The 21,898-nt window shown below is 43.0% G+C and overlaps 4 non-coding genes across 4 annotated transcripts; all 4 read left to right on the top strand.

Annotated features, from left to right (window-relative positions):
- Positions 1-13,283: 13,283 nt before the first annotated feature.
- Positions 13,284-13,354, top strand: LOC144825900 (small nucleolar RNA SNORD2). Its single transcript, XR_013609657.1, has one exon. It is a non-coding gene; the product is annotated as a small nucleolar RNA SNORD2 (small nucleolar RNA).
- Positions 13,355-13,602: 248 nt separating this feature from the next.
- LOC144825902 (small nucleolar RNA SNORD2) lies at positions 13,603-13,673 on the top strand. The gene has a single exon (XR_013609659.1). It is a non-coding gene; the product is annotated as a small nucleolar RNA SNORD2 (small nucleolar RNA).
- Positions 13,674-16,221: 2,548 nt separating this feature from the next.
- On the top strand, positions 16,222-16,441 carry LOC144825780 (small nucleolar RNA SNORA73 family). Its single transcript, XR_013609565.1, has one exon. It is a non-coding gene; the product is annotated as a small nucleolar RNA SNORA73 family (small nucleolar RNA).
- Positions 16,442-16,890: 449 nt separating this feature from the next.
- On the top strand, positions 16,891-17,108 carry LOC144825777 (small nucleolar RNA SNORA73 family). The gene has a single exon (XR_013609563.1). It is a non-coding gene; the product is annotated as a small nucleolar RNA SNORA73 family (small nucleolar RNA).
- The last annotated feature ends 4,790 nt before the right edge of the window (positions 17,109-21,898 follow it).

Genomic DNA, 21,898 nt, shown 5'->3' with positions numbered 1-21,898 from the left:
GAGGGAGTCAGCCAGTCTAGTATTGCAGATACTTTCCAATAATCCATTGACATACCTGTGCCATTTATTCAGGAGCCTAAATATTTCATGCTGGTCAAATTCTCACTTCTCCGATTTAAAGAATCGCTGAGTCTGATAGAGATTCTCAAGGACTTGACAAACATGATGATGGTGATGTAATGGATCCTTTGAGTAAAATAATATCATCCAAGTAGATAACTACAAAGTGGTTTAATATGTATGCAAAGTCATGATCCATAAAATATTGAAAGATCTCTGGGGCATTACTCAATCTGAAAGGAATTACACAATATTTGAAATGTCTGCGAGCAGTCCTGAATGTTGTCTGCCACTCTTCACTGCCTTAATTCACAGTAGATGATATGGCACAAGAAGGTCTAGTTTGGTAAAAAAAATCCCGGCTCCTCGAACAGACTCTAAAATGTCCTTGATAAGGGGCAATGGATATCGATCTTTGATAGTAAAATTATTTAGACCCCTAAAATCGATACATGTTCTCAGATCTTTCAGCCTCCCAGGGACAAAAAACATAGGGTTAGATGTATCAAAAAAATGTTTTGCGATTCCCTAATTGCAAATCTTTGTGATTCGCAGTTAGGGAATCGCAAAACCACATGCATTAAAGTGTGCAGTACACTTTCTGCGATTCCTAAGGGGCACCAAATGACGTCCCTAATGAATATTAAAGTGATAGCTCGCAATTTGCGACCCCTAGGAATCGCAAAAATCACAGGGATGGTGGCTTTCTGAGAACAGCTGACCACACTGTCTGTGATTGCTTTAACATAAAGCTATGTTTTTTTTTTTGTAAAGCAGACCGTTTTCCTTAAAGGAAAACAATATGCTTTAGAAAAAGAAAAATGAAAAGTTTTCTTTTCATTTTTTAAGAGCAGGCATTGGTCCGTGGGACCCCTTCCCATTTGTGAATGTCTTACCACCTACTTGAAATAGGTGGTAAAATGTGAATGTTCTGCGACCGCATTCACAGGTCACAAAACATTCATGCATACTGTTAGGATTTGGTATTTGAAAGGGATGCCCTAAACACGCCCCTTCCAAATAACAAATCGCAAACCCATTTCACGATTCGGTAACAGGTTACCAAATTGCAAAACTGGGTTTGATACATTGCAAAAGCATTTTTTGCGATCGCAAACAGGCCAATTCTGTGAATCGGCCTATTTGCGAGGAAAAAAATGCTTGCTGGATCTGGCCCATAGAGGCCTTAGTGGGTAAGGAGAATCGAGTTATTAACCCATCCTGTAAATCCTTCTCCAGGTATTGTTTCAAGGAATGAAACAATTGAATTTGTGGTGTGGTGGTAAGGACACCTCTGTAGGTTTTTGAAAAAAATTAGCGTACACTTGATAACAGGCAGGAATCCCTTGGAGGAGGCTGATTGAACCATTGTTGTTTTCGAGATTCTTTAGAACGTCTTGGTGAGCCTTTCTTGTTTCCCACTTCATAAAAGGGTTATGTTGGGATTTCTAGTATCAACATATGATCAGGGAATGCGATCTGGTCAAAGGACAAAACCACCCAATGTTTTACGATGGTCAGTTTCATAGGTGTTTTCATCTCCTTAGCAGGACCAGATACTAGGGGTGTACCATCCACAGTTTGTACCTTTCTGGAGTCTCCTTGATGATCCAGATGATCTTCTGTTCCTGGCCCCAACGAGAATCCAAATACAGTGCACTAGCTCTGCTATCAAGAAGGGCCAATATTTGCTCACTCCACCCAGTAGGAACTTGCAATTGAATGGGTAAAAGGAAGAAAGAGGCTTGCATGTCTCCAGAGAAACCATTCAAAGGGCTTGTTGGTGTTCCTGTCCTTTCCCCCTTCTAAAAGGACAGGACCTGACGTTTCCTGAGACCTTTTGAGGATGGACTGCACAGGCATGTGTCAAATGCACAGATGAACAGCAGTATAGACACAGTCCATGTTTGTGGTGATGCTCTCTTTCTGTCTCACACAGAGGTCCTCGGGCAAGATCTATTTCTATGAGTTCCTCATTAGAAGAGGCAGATGGTTCTCCCCGAATGGCCTCGGTTTTCCTGACTGGTAAATGGGCTCCCCCTGGATGAGTGGCGTGTCGGGACATGCATCTCTCAGATCGACGTTCATGTAGCCAGTGTTCAATAGTTAATGCAGGCTCCATCCATACTGGCATGGTCTCAGCTCAGGTTGAATGAACAAGTACGTCTTTGATTTCCATCTTGAGACCTCTGCAAAACAGTGTAAGCAGAGTCCTCTCAACTAACGTGGTATTGGCTGCTAATTGACGAAAACGAGTAATGTAGGTTAAAACATATTTATTGCCCTGCTGGATGTTCAAAAGGGATTCCTCAGCAAAGAACTCAAGATTGGGCCTTTCAAACATCTGTTTAAACATTGTTAGGAATGTTGAATAGGCAGATAGGCATGGATCTTTGGTCGCTATTAAAAGAGTTGCCCTTGCTAATGCTTCACCAGATAATGCACTGATTAAGTATCCAACTTTTGCCTTTTCTTGTGAAAATTGAGCTGGCCGGAATAGCAAAATAAACCGTCAAAGAGTTGAAATATTTTCCAGCTTACTTGGATCCCCTGAGAAGCGTGGCGAGTAGAAGATACTGGGAGAACATCGGAAACTCTGGCACCAAAAGGTTGGGCTAAGTTCTCTTCATGAAGTTTCTGAATTGTCTAAACTAAAGCTTGAGTTGGGTTGATCTGCTATGCCTGAGCAGAGTCCATGGTGTCTGAATCAGAAGCAGTATCTGGAGTGGAGTAGATTCTTGGGAGATGACTGCTTGGCTGTCCGAGGCGAGATATGTTTGCAGAAAAGGAGATGTGGTGGCTCGCCATCCTCTCCCCCACTGCCTAGGAGCCGCATTTTGCTCCAGCTCAGGAGTAGAGGGAGATTGCTGTCTGGAGGGACTTCAACGCAGCAAGAGGAGACTAAGCTGTCTTCCACGCCCCTGGCAGTCTTACCAAAGGACTGCCTTCCAAGGGGCATAGCTCCGAGGCGCTGTTTGGGGTGTGCCACCCTCTAAATAAAGCAAAACTAAAGGGGATGATGGACGGAGTGTTGAACATTGCAAGCACTCACCCGCAGTCAACTGATCTGGGTTTAATCCATCATCATTCTTTAGCTCACTCCGCCACCTCAGTTCAGACATGGCCATATGCAAATCAGTCTGACCCTGTGCCTCATGGGAACAGTCCAGCCCGAACTGCCAAGCCATGTCTTCCCTGGACAAGAAACAAGCATCCTGGGACTGGTTTCTGGCTAATCAGCCGCCATCATCCAGGCTAGCTTGAAACCAGTGGTAAAGTCAGCAAGGAACCAACGCCTGGGGATACCCTGCCAACTAGAATGGCATGGTGAGCAAAAAAAACACGGATTTAGGCCCAGATCTCTGTACTGGGGTGAATGTATGACATTGTTCTGCCATCTGTCCATCAATTGTTCTTTTTGCATTTGTTACCTCGAGTGGGACGGGTATGCCCAGACGTGGGTCCCGTGCTCTCCATGCCAGTGGAGCCAAGCTATCCTGGCTGATGAGGGCTCAAAGCCCGAAACCGGTCCTAGGATGCTTGTTTCCAGTCCAGGGAGGACCTGGCCTGGCAGTTCGGGCTGCACTGTTCCCATTGGGTGCAGGGTAAGGACCGATTTGCATACGGCTGGGTCCAAACTGGAATGGCATGGTGAGCAAAAAAACAATGGACTTAGGCCCAGATCTCTGTACTGGGGTGAACCAATGACATTGTTCTGCATTCTGTCCATCAATTGTTCTTTTTGCACCCTTTAAATAAATGCATTCTTGGATTGGTTTTGGGTCTGAGGACTTGAGTTGGGTCTGCTATCTCAGTGTCGGTTTTTCTCATCCTAAGCCAAGAATGAATGATAAAACAGTAACCTTTTATTCAAATAGGAGAGTGAAAGACATAGATACTCATCTGGTGGCTGAATGTCAAAATGTGAAACAAGATAACTTGGAATCAATGCCGGCTTCCATGCTTGTCCAAATTTTGTGATCTTAGGCACATCTTTTGTTTCACAGAGCCTACTTTTTCTTTATTATCACATATAAGCACATGAATATTTGAGTTCAGAATGTGCACAGCAAAAGCACATCTTATATTTTATTTAATATACTGAAATGCTGTTCCATCTATAATAATAATCTAGGCCATGTCTAGGGTTAACAAGACTATTGACTTGTCTCTTAGCACACTAATGGCATTGCCCTTGGAGTGCGAGCCATGAATGTTTGCTAAAAACTATGTCTGTTTACACAGTGATATAATATGATATATTAAGGTGAAAAGCTTCCACATGTTAAAGAAATTCACGTTTTGAATTTTGAAGGGATTGCATCATTATTTTTACAATATGTTTGTTGCACAATGTACCTGACATTTATTTTCTTGGCTTGGCTCGAGGACAGCTAAGCCAGCAGTGGCGGCTTCTCTGCTAAGGCAGAGGAGCATCACCTACTGACTTCAGTAAGAAAAGAAAATGATAACAACTATTGTAATTATCATTTATTTTTCGATTGAAGTGAGTGGCCATCGGGGTGGGGCTGGCCAGAGCAGGGAGAGGAGTTGTTCTCAGGTCGGCCAAATAGTCCTGCGCACTTTGCATTTTCCCCGCCAGGCTTGCTTTACACATCCATTTGAAGAACATGCAAAACCTCCCAGTCCCCATCTGAGTGCTGTGGTTTGACACTCAGACCAATCACTATGCTGCATTGCAGCTTTGTGATTGGCTATGGGGGGCCTGGGAGCCTGGGTGCTTCCTGTTCTTTCCTGCAGCCGGCAGAGACAGGAAGAAGGAGACAGAGAGGAGGCGTCGCGGTCTGGCCCAGGTAAGTATTTTTTTGTTGTTATTTCATTCTGTTACAATCTCCCTCTAGTCATGAGTTCCCAGGGAGAAATACCAAGCTTGGTGGGATGGGCAGGGGTGTAGCTTCCATGGGGGTGTTTGGGATGTGACAGCTGTCAAATGGATTCTTGTTTTGGTAGTTGGGTGTGTGGTCCCTGAGTCAAGTCTGCAATATCTGTGTTGTTTTTTCTCATCATTCTCATTTTACTGAGAGGTTTTAAATTGTTCATTTTTTGGATTGGGATCTTAAATATATAGTAACTGGTTTAAAACAAAGTAGTAAATCTGCACCCATAGAAGCCCTCCTTAACTTGGTGAAAATGTAATGCTATCAAATTCACAAACATTGGCACTAGTAGGCTTGGAAAACCATGCCAGTCTCAAGTTTCCAGGCATACCCCTGGCAATAAAACACCCAAAATGTGATGTGATGAATGCATGCAAATTGTGTAACCACTGGCAATCACTCGAGTTAACATTGCAACCCATTGTTTTTCACCAACTGTGCCACTCTAGAGAGAGGCCCACCTAAAGCAAATCAATACTAACCCTGCTTCTCGTGGACATAGTCTCTCATGAACTTTGGTTATTTCACCCCTCCACCCCACAGTTTTTTTTAGTTGAGAAATGTGCAATTCACCCCCACCCCCTGCCTTCCAAATCTCACTAACCAAGCTACTCCCCTGCTGCCACCACCTCCCTTTTTCATAGATATGTGTGGCCTGCAGGGCATGAAAAACAAATCAAACATTTGTGCTAAAAAGTCAGTGGCTTAAATGTAAAACAAAAGGTACAATTGTCTGTCAAGTCAAGTCAAGTCAAAACCACTTTAATCGATTAATTAAAATCATAAAAGAGACACAATTAGGTCACACAATTCATGCAATACATTTCGATGAGTAGATTTAGAATAACTTAATTATTAAAACATTTTTTAAAAGATTATAAAAAGCCATAAAATGCAGTTATAAAAGGCAAGGGTTCAACAATCAATCATATTTAAACATCTTATTTTTCTCAGCCGTACAGCTGCTACAAAATAGCTTGCAATGTTAAAGATGTTCCAGGGGTTATCCAGGAGTTGTAAACAGAATAAAGCGGGTTTAGCCTGGAGAAACCCCTTACCCTTAAATAGTGGTATTATAAATTTCATTCTAATTTCATAATAATAACCACAGAAATGTGTAAAATGCATAGTATCTTGCAATGAGCTGCCGTCACAATTACAAAAGGTTATATCCTCTGGCTTACTCCACCCTTCATAAGATCCCAGTAAAAAGTGAATCCAGTTAAAATTATATTTTGTTAGCAGCAAGCGATGGAATGGCCTTGTTACCAACTTTAAATAGGGCTCTATCAATGGGGTCGTAACTAATAAAAAATGAGCTCTCACAAGAGGTTTTTTTAGTTCCTCCGCCTCCCTTTCCTGTGACCTTAGAGACAGGAAATGCTCTTTAACCCAGTTGATGTCCCCCTTCTAAATTCCATCTTGGTTTTCAAATAAATCTAGGCACCCAAGTTTCACTAGCATTTTTTTCACATACGAGAACCACTGTTTTTCGTTCCCCTTTACCAACCTGAGGCAATCTTTTAAAATCTGACGATTTAAAACTAATTCAGGGTTAAGCCAAGTCTTCAGCCAGCAAATGAGGGGGGACAAACTAATCTGGTCAGACAAATACCCCATCCCCAGCTCCTGGTGAGTAGCAAACGTGGGTGAGAATTGGGGGATAGATAAAAGAGAGTGAAGAATTTATTTTTCACCTTTTGTAATTCATCCACATGTTTGTACCCCCATATAGCTGCTCCATACAATGCTGCTGCCAAGCATTTTGCTTTATAAATGGAGAGAATTGCTTCACAGGGCCTTCCCCCTAACCGCTGTGCAAAGCTTTGGACTGCTTGTGTAGATCTTCCTAGGACAGCTTTTTTCGCTACAAACTGGGGGGAGCATCGCTCATCAAACAGGACCCCCATGTAGGTAAAAACCTTCACCCTTTTTACTTCCGCCCCGTTACAATTAAAAGTCCTTGATTTATTCTTGCATAACCCCATGGACATTGTATGTGATTTTGCACTGTTTACGGCAAGATCCAGAGAGTCCATAAACTCCCCATAGGCATTCAATAGCCTCTGTAGGCCTATCGGGGTGCGGGCTAATAAGACCGCATCGTTCACGTATAGGAGGACCGGGATGGAACTGTCCCCTATAAGCGGAACGTCCAATGTGGCAGTGTCTAGGGATTTATCTAAAGCATTGATATACAGAGTAAAAAGTAGAGGGGCCAGAATGCACCCTTGCCTGACCCCCCTACCAGATTTAAAGTGACATGTGCAAGAACCCTCGTGGGACATCCTAACTGACGCTAATAGATCCCTGTGTAGGTCTGCCAGGAAATAGACCAGGCAGGGATCACAGCCCAAATCCAATAAAAGCTTCGATCTATTTATTAGATCAAATGCTGTGGATAGGTCCATGAAGCCTAAATAAATAGACTCCTTGGATGCTATAGTGTATTTAGCAGGTAGCAAATACAGGTTTAGGCACTGATCTTCAGTACTTCTGCCGGTTCTAAAACTGTATTGAAGGTCGGACAGGATTCTATTGTCTGTCACCCACTCTGACGTTTTATAAAGAATGACTTTTCCCAATATCTTGACGGACGAATCTATTAATGAAATGGGCCTATAACATCTTGGGTCCCCTCTTTGTCCTTTTTTGAATACGGGAATAATAATAGAGTGGGCCCAAGATGCAGAAAACCCTAAAATAACAGAAGAATTAAAACATTTGTTAAGATTTTGGCCCACAATTTGGGGTTACTTTTATAAAAATCCGCAGGGACGCCGTCCAGGCCAGGGGCCTTATTACTTGAGGATTCAATTATTGCTCGCTCCACATCCACAACATTGAACACTAATCTGGGATAGGGAGTACTACTGGTTGGGGCTATAAATAGTTCAAATACATCATTACTGGCATATATATTTTCGAAGTGGGTCAACCACTCCTCTTCTGGGATATTAATTTCCAGTAAACCATTCTCCTCGCCTCTGAACAATGGGCTGTTTACGATTGACCAAAACTTAGCACTGTCCCTAAGAACCTCTTTATCCATCAAACTCTCCCATGCCTCAGTTTTAATTTCATTTTTACGAGTTACTATAATTTGTTTATATTCCTTTCTGAGGCCAGTTATTATTATTATATTTCTAGGTTTGGTTTTCAGTGCTTTTATCAAGTTTTGAAGGGCCCTCGAACATTTTGAATCAAACCATCGTTTTAACTTATTGGGTTTAGGCTTGAAGGGGACTGTTAATTCCTGCACAACCTGTTTACAGATACTTTCAAAGGCTGCAGTAGTTTCCTCCCCCGGAGTGGAACAGTCAATACATTTTTGAATTTCTTCGTTAGCCTTTATCATTAAGCTATCAACAAGGAGCTCTGGGACTATTTTTGTCCATTTTAACCTCCTCCCCTGGTCTTGAGTTATGATGTTGGTTGGACCTTTGTTAATTACCGTGGTGTCTGTAAGATCAAAACCGTGGTCTAGCTGTAATATCACCGGGTTGTGATCACTGAATGGGGAATATACAGCATTGTAAAAAAATACATGCCTTAGTAAGGCAGGGGATAGGAAAATGAAATCAATGAGCGTCTCACTATCTCGGCCTTTAAATGTTATAACCCTCTCAGTAACATCAACAAAACTAGGTTCATAGAGGTCGACAGATGTCAAAAGCTCTTCCAGAGCCTCCCCCTTGTGTGAGTGTTCAAAATGCGGTAACGAGGCATGTGCAGGGCCTTGAGATTCCTTTATACGGCAGTTAAGTTTACATAAGTGAGTATTAAAATCTCCCATAAGGATAAAATAAACAAAAGTGGTTTGCTGTGCTTTATAAGTTTCTAAAAACTGTGTCAAGTAGCAGAGATGATCTTTACATTGCTCACCCTCTTCCGAATTATTAAAATTTATTATCAGAGTTTTACAACTACTAGAGGTAGTAATCTCCGCTATAAGACAATTTGGGGATGCACAGGCTAATATTTTAACTGTACCCTTCAGTCTAACTGAAATAAGGAACATCAACCCCCCTTGGCTCTCCCCGCAGGAGTTGGACAAGCTGGCTTGGTGTAGGACTTAAAACCGTCTACCCAAAAATCATTTTTCTGGTCCCAGGTTTCTTGAAAGGCGACAACCTCATGAGCTACTGTAAATTTAGGCCAATTTTGGTCGTCCCTTTTTGACCATAGCCCTGCTATGTTCCATGTCATTAGTCGGTAATAATTCGTACCCTCCATGATATGGCCACTTTGCATGAGGGAAGAACAGGGGCTTCTCAAGGTTAGGACCTAGTCATTCAATGTAATTTAACTGAGACAAAGATGAGAACCTGTTTGATAGAACTAATGAATCCTTTCTCATTATTACCTGGGGGCACGAAGATTTGGATGGAGTAGTGTACCCCAAGCTATTTCTATCCGGGCAATATTCCCTAGTAGAAATAGTATAGGGACGGCATTCTATGATACCCGGGCTATTTCTGCAACTAGAAGCCATTTTATGATAACCCTTGACCCTTCTTGTGGGAGGATAAAAATATCCTAACGGGACTGCCCTGATATTTCCCTCTTCACTCTTTAGATCAGAGGCATCCCACAGCATCCGTGGCGGGTGACTGGGATTGTTAAAATTCACTATAACACAATCCCCTTTGATTGCCTTTTGTGTACTCCCCAACCACCCCACCCGTCTTGCCATTATAACATTTGAGGAGATTTCAGTCCCACCCGAGCAGTTCTGGTCGTACCATTTTTTTGTGTTTGCTAAGAGGGTGTCTGTGGATTCAAGTTCTCCCTCCGCTAGCGGGGGAATCCCTACTAATATTACTACCAAAGGAGCTGCATCGGGGGGAAGGTTAATGCTTGATTGAGTAGCGGTTGTGTTTCTTGGGTGTTGGTCCAAATGTACCACCGGACACCTGGGTGGAACTGACGTATGCTGCAATTCTATCTTACTGTGTTCACTAGTCTGTGAGACCTTCTCCCTATTAGGAACAGTAGCCCCCCCAATTCAAACAATACTCCTGCCTTGCCTTATCATGCACCCGGGGGCAACAGAACCCCTCACTTGAGACTTTGGCTCCCGGTTTCCTATTAGATAAGTTGGAGTAACCTTGGGGAGGCACATATAGCTGGTCAGATCTCGTGACACAGTTATGCACGTTTAGGACCGTATTGATCCGCTCAAATTTTTAACAAGATTTGCAACACAAGTGTTCAATTGCCTGTCATCTTGGGTGCAATGGAGTAGAAGGAGGAAGTGGGGGTGATGTCAGCAGGTATGGGGGCAGGGCAGAGTTGTGGCTAAAAATGTAACATAATGTAACTATTCTGTTGGTCTTTCTCCTGGAACTAACTACGCATAGAATATATTTGTTCCACCTATACACTTAATTCATAGTTAATCATGTATTTTTAAAATATAGATTGATAACAGTTAAAAGCCATCTAAATGTTAAAAGCTTAGATTGTTAAATCACTGGTCAAAGAACAATTCAAGCTGTCAGTGCATTGCTTTGAGAAACCTATTTTGCTGTAGCCTGGCAAATGTCACATGCAGGTTACATACAGATCTCTGCCTTATGGTCATTAATAAGCGGAACTTTTTCTGCGAGATCAAATAAGTGACTTAAAAGATACATGCATTCACCTGCGGCATTTTTTTTAAACTAGCAATACTATCTGAGACCTTAAGGCTACAGATGGATCTCTGCAGTCAGTATATCACCCACCGATCTATGGGCCATATGTGTCAAGCAAAATTGCATTCGCAAACGCCATTTTTCAAAGTGCAATATGAAGCACATACATACCCTTAGGGCATGTATGTGCGCCACATGTGCACCCTTGCTTATTTCAGGGGTGCATCAGGGTGTCCTTTTGACACCCCTGCACCCTTAAAATTATTCTCAATTTGCGATTCTCAAATTGTGAATCGCAAATTGAGAATAACTTCCCATTCATTCCTATGGGCCTCCTGGCCCATATAATTGAATGGGAAAGTATTCCTTAATTGTGATTCGCAATTTGCAAATCGCAATTAAGTAATATTAAGAAATCGCTAAAAAATTGCGATTTTTTACATACATCCCTATTAGCAATTCTCAAATAGCGATTTCTTAAAAATCGCTATTTGAGAATCGCAAATCAGGATGTTTATACATATGGCCCTATCTCACAAGGATGGGACCTTACAGTGACTGGTGGATTGTATGTAGAATTATAAAATACAGAGTTTATTTATTCCTCTGCTATTTTGTATTATGGTAATTTTACATCTTTCTTTGTTTTTTGCTAATGTGCTTTTTTTCATTATGTCCATTTTGCTCTATTATTTTTAGTTTTACTTGTCTAGTTATGCCCATTTTATTCTGTATTACGATCTCAACCTTACTGTTGGTTTTCTGAGTTTTCTTTCTCCTTTTATGTCCTTTTTTTGCTAAGCCCATTTCCTATACTTTTCTTTAATGTAATTCTTACTCCCTTTTTAGGTTTCGACCTGGCGAGGGGCTTGCCCCTCCCAGATCGAAAACTTTTGTCTTCAGTAGGGATGTTTGGACCGCCTCTGTTTCCAATTGGCTAGCTCCATAAATGGAGGCTAGCCATTGGGAGACAGAGGCTGTCAATCGCGCTTTCTCTTGAAAACGCGATTCGGGGGCGTTTCTGGTGCTTTTTTTAAGCCCCGCCCCTTTGTCCCGGGCCGCGCTGCGATTGGCTGCTGGCCCGGGACACCCCCGTGACGTCATTCCCGGGCAGCGCTGTGATTGGCTGGCCGGCCCGGGACACCCCCGTGACGTCATTTCCCGGGCCGCGCTGTGATTGGCTGCCGGCCCAGGACCTGATTTGTTTTTAGTAGTTTTTAGATATTTATTGTGTAATCATTAATTTTACTAGGAAGGCTTGAATCAAATATATTTAATTCATTTTTAGGTTGTATATGTTTGTATCTTACACATTCTCACCTCTATGTATCGTGTACTATCTTTTGTGATTTTTACATCGGAATAAAGATTTATGACTGGTCCCATTTTGTACGACTTAATTCTTCCATATGCCAATAGAGTTGCTGGGCAGCCAGACGAGATTATGGTGTGTGTATCCTGCGTTTCAATACATTTGAAGCCCGGCGAACGCCGCAGGAATCGTGGACCGAGGGGGGGCTAGTACTACAACTCCCAGACTGCCCGGCACCTGTTGCGTCACTCCTGCCACCTGAGGCGCATAAATCATCGCCGGCGCTGCGTCTCAACCGCGCTTTCCTTTTGCAGAATTGGCCGACACGAATTGTGAGCTCAGACTAAAATATTGTCTTTTGATACTCCAGTTTGCTGACATGGGGGCGACTGAAGAATGCAAACCGGAACCAGGCGCCGCCGTTCTTCATAGTTGCAGGTAACATTACATGGAGAACTTAAAATCTGCGGGGTAACAAACCTCACATTGGTTGTCGAGGTATCCATGGACGTGTGTAATAAATTGCACGTTGGCCTCGTCTCATGCACACACTGTCCCGTGGTATGGCTCGCCCTCCTGGGGTGGGGAGAAGCATGATGGCCATATTAGCCATTAACTCATGTACTTCGAAGTCCTTATGAAATGTACCTGGTTCTTTTGGAAAGTACTCTTGGGTAAAGTTCGCGCTATATATAAAAATGCATTAAATAAATCAATCAGGCCTTGGTCATCGTTGCTTCAAAATGTAAGTGCAGACCGGACTCACGAGGCAGCACTGGCCTTTTATAGTTTGTGTCTTTTTCCCTCGAGACTTTTACAGCTGTAAAGTTCTTGGTACTTTGCAGCCCGTTCTTAGGGGGCAGATCAAGGACCGCTCTCCACAGTAGATTACACGGTTGTGATCCATCACTATATTGTGGCCGACACACCTAGAAACGCCATTCAATGTAAAGTGGGTCTTGCATATCTACTCCAGATGTCTCGTGTGGTGTCGGACTTTTAACTCAATGTGTAGCTTAGCTGGTGAGTCTGTATTCTCTGGTACTGTTTAAAATGGTCACATTTTTCCTTGTTTGTGTTTTTTCTGAAGGGAGAGTCGCAGATTAATTTGTATGGAGCATGGATCAGCCTATCGGCATGCGCAGTCTCTGGTAAGCACGCCTTTTTTGGCAATGTGAATTAAAGTTTACTCGATGTAGCCGTAGCGTCTCGAAACTTTGGGAAAGCTGTTTTATTGAATCCGAGCTCGCTTGCGGAAAATATAAACGCTAAAGAATGCTGCTTTTGAACGCAGCCTTAAATTGGGGCTTGTAAACCTGGTTCTCCTAATATTATGCGCTGAATCGAGAAATGCCTTGTTCCGCCAGGGGGGCTAAGTGACATGATGCCTTTAACATCTTTCGGGACTGCAACCAAATGATGATAAAACCTTACGCTGATCACTTAAAACTGACTTGTGTTGCTCCTGTGTCTGTTAAAACATGGATTTAATGGCTGCTTTGTCTCCTACAGGGGTAGACTTTCGGACAAAGTGGGTTACAAGATCAGTGAAAGATGAAATTCAGGTAATTAGCTCTTTGTTATGGATGTGTGTGGATTGCCCGCCCTAACGTATAACGTGTTCCACTAATGCCAAAACATGGCTTGTGACCCGGGGCAGTGAAGGGTGGTACAACGCGTGTGTAGCGGGGCAAAGTGAAATGATGGTTTAAACATCTTTCGGGACAGACAACCAAATGGTGATAAAACTTACGCTGATCACTTTGCCCCCCCCACCCCGGGTCCAGGTAATCCATCATACTGTGCATGTCGTAATTATGGGTGTTGAAGTAGGTATTTCTAGGGCATTTCACGTGAGCAGTGCATACTAAGTGAATATTTTAGTGTGAACAACTGCAGTGGCTTTCCTATTATGTATTTTCTGAGCAGTAGAGTAGTTGCTTGGTGATGCCAGTGCAAATTAACTTGATCCCAGATGTGCCGCAGCCATTAAAGCTTTGATTATTAAGTTGAATCCCATCGATAGTTTTTACCCCTCGAGTAAATAAAGGGGCAGTGTCTAGCTCCTAGCTAGCTAGCCTAGCTCCTTCACCGCGACTAGACTTTTGAGGCCAGTCCCAGAATTGGCATGCTCTTCATGCCGTGTGTGTATAGCAACACCATTTATAATTGGCTCTTTAGCACCTCTGAATGTCCTTTAAGCGAGCTTCGTGTTTTTAGTAATTCTGTGGTAGTTTAGAAGGCAGGTGTCCAATTGTGGAGATATGTGCAATCAGTAATACTGTGTTGGGCGTTAATAAATCATAAAGGTCTCGCAGCCCTGCAGCCTCACTTAAGCCACATTTTTCCCTCTGCACTTCCATCTGCTGTTGCTTCTTCCCCTTTAGCAGAACGCTTATTCTCAAACTTTGGACATTTTCTCCCACGAAATAAATGTGGAGTAAAGGCTTTCCACTAATCTTATTTCTGTGTTTTTTTTTTTTTACAGCATTGCGATGTCCGAAGAATGCGCAGGTCGTTAGAGGGAGACTTTCTTCACAGCACAATTGCAGGTAAATATCAGACCACCTCGGTCCTCCCCTAAAAGCCTTAATTTCTGTAACGTTCCTTAAACTTTGCAGACTCTTGATGGGGTATAGTAAAGGCCACGCTCCACGACGACTACACAGTTGTAGTTCATCACTACTTTGTGGCCAACATTCTGTGCAGAGATCACTTTAATTGATTAAAACTATAGTGCTTGCTTAATTCTCTGCTGTGATGACTTGCGTTCAGAGTCCCACATGGTGGAAACCTTTAGTTTTCTTTGTGTCGAGCCTAGGTAGTGAGCTGTATTTGAGACCTGCTGTTTCTCCTGTGGGCTTTGTGCACACCCATCACTGGTTTCTTGTAGTGCTCCTTGTACCATCTTGCTTTTCTGTGGTCCCTTTTAGGTGTTTGGTTCTCTCCCACAGAGCCTGCCCGTTACACGTTGTCCTGCGTGTTGTTTGTTTATGGTTTTGTCTGACTCAATATATATAATATATATATATATATATATATATTTTTTTTTTTTTCTGTCGTGTCACTACGACTGCACCTCCCGCTCCATTGCTCTCCCTGTCCCTCACCCCATGTTACTTCCGCACTACCTCAAATCTTGTCATATGACTGACGGGAATCGCCATCAAATCATGGTGACCATACTATATCTCCATAAAAATATCCATGAGGCTACACGCAGGTGTAAGCAAAACTAACAGCTCAGCATGTACAAATCTTCGATGCCACAAACATTCTGACATCATATAAATATCACCCTAAGTCAACATGTCAAGTTTGTGTCCTTGATTGCTGTAGGTAAACGTGGTGATTAAGATGGAATGTTATAGTTTGAGTGTTTTTCTTTCATTCTGTGTGCCCTGTGAACCAACCGAGATACCCTGTGATGTTGCTCTCGAGGCTCCGTCCTAGTGGGGTGTGGGAGCATAGGAGAATTCATATATTTAACTCGCCACGTAGCTTTCTGTAGTGTTGCCTCATTTTGTCTTTTAAATCAAATTTTCTTTTTCATAGGTGTTATGTCTGAGCCTAATCTGGTAAGTGGCACTTCTCCCAACACATTTCTGTTGTGCTTTGAGCACGTTTTGCTGCTTTTATCCTTGCGCATATAAGTGGTTCTTTGAGCTAAGGATGACTTCCGCTGGCTTTAGCGATCCACTTATGAGGAAAGGAGTTTACATTAGTTGTGTTCTCTTATCGTAGGAGTTATATTTTTTTTCTGCAGTGGATTCTACAAAAAAGCGGGTGTTTTTTTTTGTATGGCATATATTTTGGTAGTTGGTGTTTCGTTTCCACCAGGTACCTGGATTGTCCGTTTCCCACCAGCTTAAACCTGTTTCATTAAAGGACCCTAGCATATGCTAAATATTTATTGCACGGGCCAGATGGCCTAGTGATGATCAAACAAAGGCTTGCCATAGTACTGCGTCTGAATCATAACGGCTCTCCGGTCTGGTATAATACATTCGTTAGGTCAGAATGTGTACTTAAGATCAGGCACATCGTGCCGAGTCATTAATCTCTTCACTTGAGCTAAACCGGAGAAGAGTTAAAATGTAATAGACTATAGCACAACTGCAGTAAAAAGGCGCTTTAGTAACTTAAAAAAAGATAGTGGTACAACTGTGGGGAAATCCTTAACTTGTACAGAATCTGAACGTTTCCTATGAAAAACTACACATGCACTGAAGTTGCAACAAGTTTGGGTTGGCTGTGGCTTGCTGGCTGTGATTAGTTCATTTGGATTGTAACATGTAATTGTAATGGTGACCCAACAGGGATACCTGGGGGAGTTTGCTCTCCCTCAGCTCTGTCCTAGTGGCATATGAGAGCCTAGGCCCTTGGCCCATGACGTACAGTCCCGTTCCACGCTGTTGGAGAACAAGTTTTGCTCGCAATTTTCGGGTTGTTGAGCTTCATCCTGTATATTCCTACGACTTCTCAGAGTCCTCGGACCATGACTGAGGAGACAAACCATACAGGGTACACAATGCAGTATGTGGTTGATGTGTTGTAATATAGTCCTTTGCTGTTGGGGTGGTGGGGGCAAATATTTGTTTGTGAATCTTGCCTGTACTAATAGTTGTCTTTTCTTCTTTAACTTAACAATCTTCACGCTTCTGGGTAAGTGGCAGATCCCAAAGTCCTAGAGTAATTACTTAAATCTACTAAACTTACTATCTGTTGTGCTTATGAGTGTTAAGATTGCATGGTGTAATTTAGATATCTACTTAAAGTGCGGTGCTGCATAGTCTACAAGTGCTGTTGTATGTAGTTCGTGTCGGAAGTGTTGCTGCATAGTGAATTAACAAGTCTTTGGGTTCTGTCAGTCAAGTGAACTTGGATACAAATTTGTTAGGTTGAGTCTCAAAGTATGTTCATTTTTAGCAATGGTATTTTTTTTTTTGGGTGGGATGTAATGCTTCATGCCATTTGTGACCCAACAGGGATACCTGGGGGAGGTTGCTCTCCCTCAGCTCTGTCCTAGTGGCATATGGGAGCGTAGGCCCTTGGCCCATGACGTACAGTCCCTTTCCACGCCGTTGGACAGCGAGCTTTGTTCGCAGCCCTTGGGTTGCTGAGCTGCATCCTGTATATTCCTACGACTTCTCAGTCCTCGGACCATGACTGAGGAGACAAACCATGCAGGATACACTTCCACAGTTGCATACGTGATGAGGCTACATAAGCCCGTGCATATACTTCAATGCAGGAGGGACTCTTGAATAACCTATGGCTCAGGGTATTGGTGCTTGGAAACATCTGCTTTGTCAACATGGCTGCTTCAACCATGCATATTGTGTATTTCTTTATATACAAAGAATGTCTCGCCCACCATACTGACTCTTGGAATGGTTCTCAACTCTTGACACTGTTGCCATGTGGTAAACCAGGTACACCCGTTTAGAGTGAATGTTTGTCTTCAGCTCTTGCTATGAGGCCAACTACACTGCTCAGAAACGGGTGGAAATAACTTGTGATTGAGAATGTAGCTGTGTATACCAATACTTTCGAGTCTTAACTTATCCAATTTGGCTTTTCCGTAGGTGGAACGCAGCTTTGACTGGCCACAACGCTCTTCAATTTTTGAATTCTGGGTGAAGAGCTGCAGTGATGGTGTGTAACTCACTGGATTTTAATAGTGTTGTTAGGAGTGTAAGGCTAGAATTGGCAGTTGCGCAAGCTAATTTGGTATTCATGCTAGAGCACAGCTTTCCAAACTGTGTGGCGCGACACATTACTGTGTCGCGCCCCAGCCGTAGGTGTCGCGGGATGAGATGCCTTCTGCCGGCAATCGGCAGAGTCGAGCTGCAGGGGCTCTTAGAAGGGGCGAAACAAGAACAAAGCCCCATTAACATGCACAAGGTCTTTAACGACCTGTGAAGTGCTCGGGTGCAGCTATGAGCGGGCCCGGGATGCCACACACGAGGGGGGAGGGAGGGGATTGAGTGGGGGCTGAAGCCCTGTGATGCCAATGGGGGGGGGGGGATTGCATCATCTGCATTATTTGTCGATCCTGCATATCTTCGTATAACAAGCATTTACAATGCAAGGCGAAACCGTTGCATTGTAAATGCTTGTTTCAAATTGTCAGCCATTGCTTGCTTTTATAACTTTTTCAAATCATTCTTTTCTGGTTCTTTCTTGTTCTGTCCTATTTTACCATCTTTTTTCCACTCATTTTCTCTTCCTCTTTCGCTTTTTCTGCCTCATAATGTCACAAGTGCTGTGCTGGCCGTCATCAAATGTCTCCTCAGTTGGCATCCGTTTGATAATTAATATATCACTTTTTTTAGCACTTTCAGAAAACAGGTGCTCTAATCAGCATGTACTGAAACAGTTTCCACTGTGTGTTTTTGGGTCGAGTCTGGGCAGCGCATGCGCTGTTCTGCCAGGCATGCTATATTCAAGTATTGACTTGAAGCTCCCCCACTCTCTGCCCGTATTTGTCATTGGCTTGTGCCATTGCCCTTTGTAAATGATAGCTTCTGATTTGTTAATAGGCTTGTTAGTCCCTCCTTGTCTTCATTTGTAACCTCGCATGAAGACTGGCCCTTTTCCTTCTGTTGTTACAGGATATGTCTATTGTAGTCTGTAAGCACTATTTACTTTAATGAGTTTCTCCCACTGCAGGCAGGTCATGCTTTTCTGCAAAATTCAGTGTGCCATGCGGGCTTTCACTTTCAAAACAGCCCAAGCCAAAGGAAGCTGCTTCTTAGAAATTAAATAGGTCTCACTTTTACAAGAGTTTGTGCTATTAGCATTGTAAATTACTATGCCTTTTATTTATGTTATCAAAACAGTTAAATAAAAGTCATTGTCACAATAGCTTAAACTCTCGCAAATGCGAGACCTATTGCATTGCAAATGCTTGTTTATTCTGCTGTTAACCTGCCTATGTCTACTCACATGGTCATGGTCAACCTCACTGCTAATTTAGCCTCGGCATGTCATGGTTACGATTAACCATCCAGAAACGGTTGTTTTTGCATACAATTATAACAGCGGCTTCTACAGAGTAAAAAACACAGAGCAATGCTGTTAGTTTCCACTCACTTCATCTTCTCCTCACATCCCTAATTACATAAACAACAGAACGTGGGGAGAAGTAATCTGAAAGTTACGATGGTAAATCGCGGGTCCAATGTGAGGAGAAAAGAAACAAAGTTATGGCTTGTATGAGAAAAAAGAGGGAGGGAAGCATAAAGAGACATGATGCAAAGGAAAGGATAATAGAAAGAAGTGATGGAAAGATAATAAAGGGATGAGGGATGGCGAGAAAGCAAATCAGTTAAGCAAGAACACTGCAAACAAAAGAGAGACCAATGGGAGGCCTGAGAAAAAGTGAAACCAAAAGGATAAAGGGGATTTTCGAGAAATGCCAAATTGAAAAATAATATAAACGACAGAGCAGTCATGAATAGAGAGTTAAAAGGAGAGAAAAAATGCACAATATATGATAGAGAAGAGAACAGATCGAAGAAGAAAGATGGGCTGTTCAGCAACACATAGCAATTGTAGAAATATCAGAGAGATATGTGAATGGAGAGTTAGTGAAATAGTAAAAGGATTGTTGTACCATGGATGGAAAGACAATGGTTATGGTGGGAAATGCCATCTTTATGCATTTGCACCATTTTCTTTGCATTATAACCTTCTTGCTGTATAACTTTGCCAAATTAAAGTTTTACAGGCAGGCTCTGGTAAGTTCGGGCTGGACTGTTCCCATGAGGCACAGGGTCAAGACTGATTTGCATATAGCTGGGTCTGAACTGAGGTGGCGGAGTGAGCTAAAGAATGATGATGGATTCAACCCAGATCTGTGTCTGGGGGTGAATGTCTGAAAATGTTCTGCGCCCTGTCCATCATCTCCTTGTATTTGCTTTGTTCACCCTAAGTTGGCAGGGTATGCCCAGACATGGGCCCCTTGCTCAATTTGTCACTGGATTTAAGCTAGCCTGGCTGATGAAGAGTGTTACCCAGAAACCGGTTCCAGGATCCTTGTTTCCTGTTCAGGGAAGACCTAGCTTGGCAGTTTGGGCTGGACTGTTGCCATGAGGCACAGGGGCAAGACTGATTTGCATATAGCTGGGTCTGAACTGGAGAGGCAACGTGAGCTAAATAATGATGATGGATTCAACCCAGATCTGAGACTGGGGGTGAGTGTCTGAAAAGTTTTAGCGCTCTGTTCATCATCTCCTTGTGCTTTCTTTGTTCTTCCTAGGTTGACAGGGTATGCCCAGACATGGGTCCCTTGCTTACTTTGCCACTGGATTCAAGCTGGCCTGGCTGATGGAGGGTACCTTGCTCACTTTGCCACTGGATTCAAGCTAGCCAAGATGATGAAGGGTGTTACCCAGAAACTGGTCCCAGGATGCTTGTTTCCTGTTCAGGGAAGACCTGGCTTGGCAGTTCGGGCTGGACTGTTCCCATGAGGCGCAGGGTCAAGACTGATTTGCATATAGCTGGGTCTAAACTGAAGTGGCAAATTCAACCCAGATCTGTGACTGGGGGTGAGTGTCTGAAAAGTTTCAGCGCTCCGTCCAACATCTCCTTGTGTTTGCTTTGTTATGCCCAGACGTGGGTCCCTTGCTCACTTTGCCACTGTTTTCAAGCTAGCCTCGCTGCTGAAAGGTGTTACCCAGAAACCGGTCCCAGGATGCTTGTTTCCTGTTCAGGGAAGACATGGCTTGGCAGTTCGGGCTGGACTGTTCCCATGAGGCACAGGGTCAAGACCGATATGCATATGGCTGGGACTGAACTGAAGTGGCGAAGTGAGCTAACGAATGATGATGGATTCAACCCAGATCTGTGACTGGGGGGTGAGTGTCTGAAAAGTTTCAGCGCTCCGTCCATCATCTCCTTGTGTTTGCTAGGTTCTGGTATGTAGCAGTGTAATTTCGCAGAATAACTAACTGAAAGGCTGCTAAGTGCAGCTGGAGCAGTGGATTAAAACTTGTCATTAAATTTCACAGGGACTTTGTAATGCGCAATGCCTGTCCATGCCACCATAGTTCTATTTCCATCAGGACACAGGGCCATATTATCAAGAAAGGGCGATACATTATCGCCGCTTTTATAGGCAGGAAACTGCCGCTAAAGCGGTGATAATGGGCTTGATAATATGCCCTTGTGAATTCCCATAGAAGCCCAGGTTAACACCATAACCTGGGAATTCACAAGGGCATATTATCAAGCTCATTATCGCCGCTTTAGCTGCAGTTTCCTGCCGATAAACGCTGCGATAATGTATCACCCTTTTTTGATAATACGGCCCACAGACTCTTGAGTACCCCTGGCAGCCCAGTTCTTCATTGCTGCTTGTACATCAGTGCTGCCCCACTGATAGCTTTTCAGTCAGTGCGGCTGCCTCGTCTAATGGAGCGCAGCCAGGAATGACTTATGTCTTTGACTTCCCCAAGGGCTAAATCAAATGCCTCACCACATGGCCCTTTTATACACACCTCCAACACCGAGTTCCAGGAAAAGCATTCCACTACAATCAATATTTATCAGAAATATGATAAATATCGCTCTTGCAAGTAAAACAACCAGTACTTACAGAGCTGCTTAGAGGCAAATTTTCTTCTTGTCAAGGGCTTGCAAAATGTTTAATTCTGTCTGCGCCTGCGAGAAGCCCTAGATAGAAAATCATTTATCTTTATCACAGTAAATGAAAGATAAAACTGTAATAAGGGCCCCACATCTAGAAAACATTTTCCATGAGTACCAAAGTGTGAGTGCCGAGGTGAAATTTCGCTCCCATGGATTTTTAAAACTTACTGGGCAATCCCCTACATTTAGAATGTTGAAAAACATCAAGACGTTTTAGAAATCTTGAAAATAATGCATTACCTTTCACTGTGAGTTTTCTTGTGCAGAAGAATCATTCACAACAATTATTCTAATTTAAGTTTAGGTTAGTAGCTCCACATGTAAATGCCTCA

This window comes from Lissotriton helveticus, chromosome 3_1 (assembly GCF_964261635.1).
Source record: "Lissotriton helveticus chromosome 3_1, aLisHel1.1, whole genome shotgun sequence".
NCBI lineage: Eukaryota > Metazoa > Chordata > Amphibia > Caudata > Salamandridae > Lissotriton > Lissotriton helveticus.
Note: the sequence above shows the minus strand (reverse complement) of the source record. Positions and strands in the feature narration are given on the sequence as shown.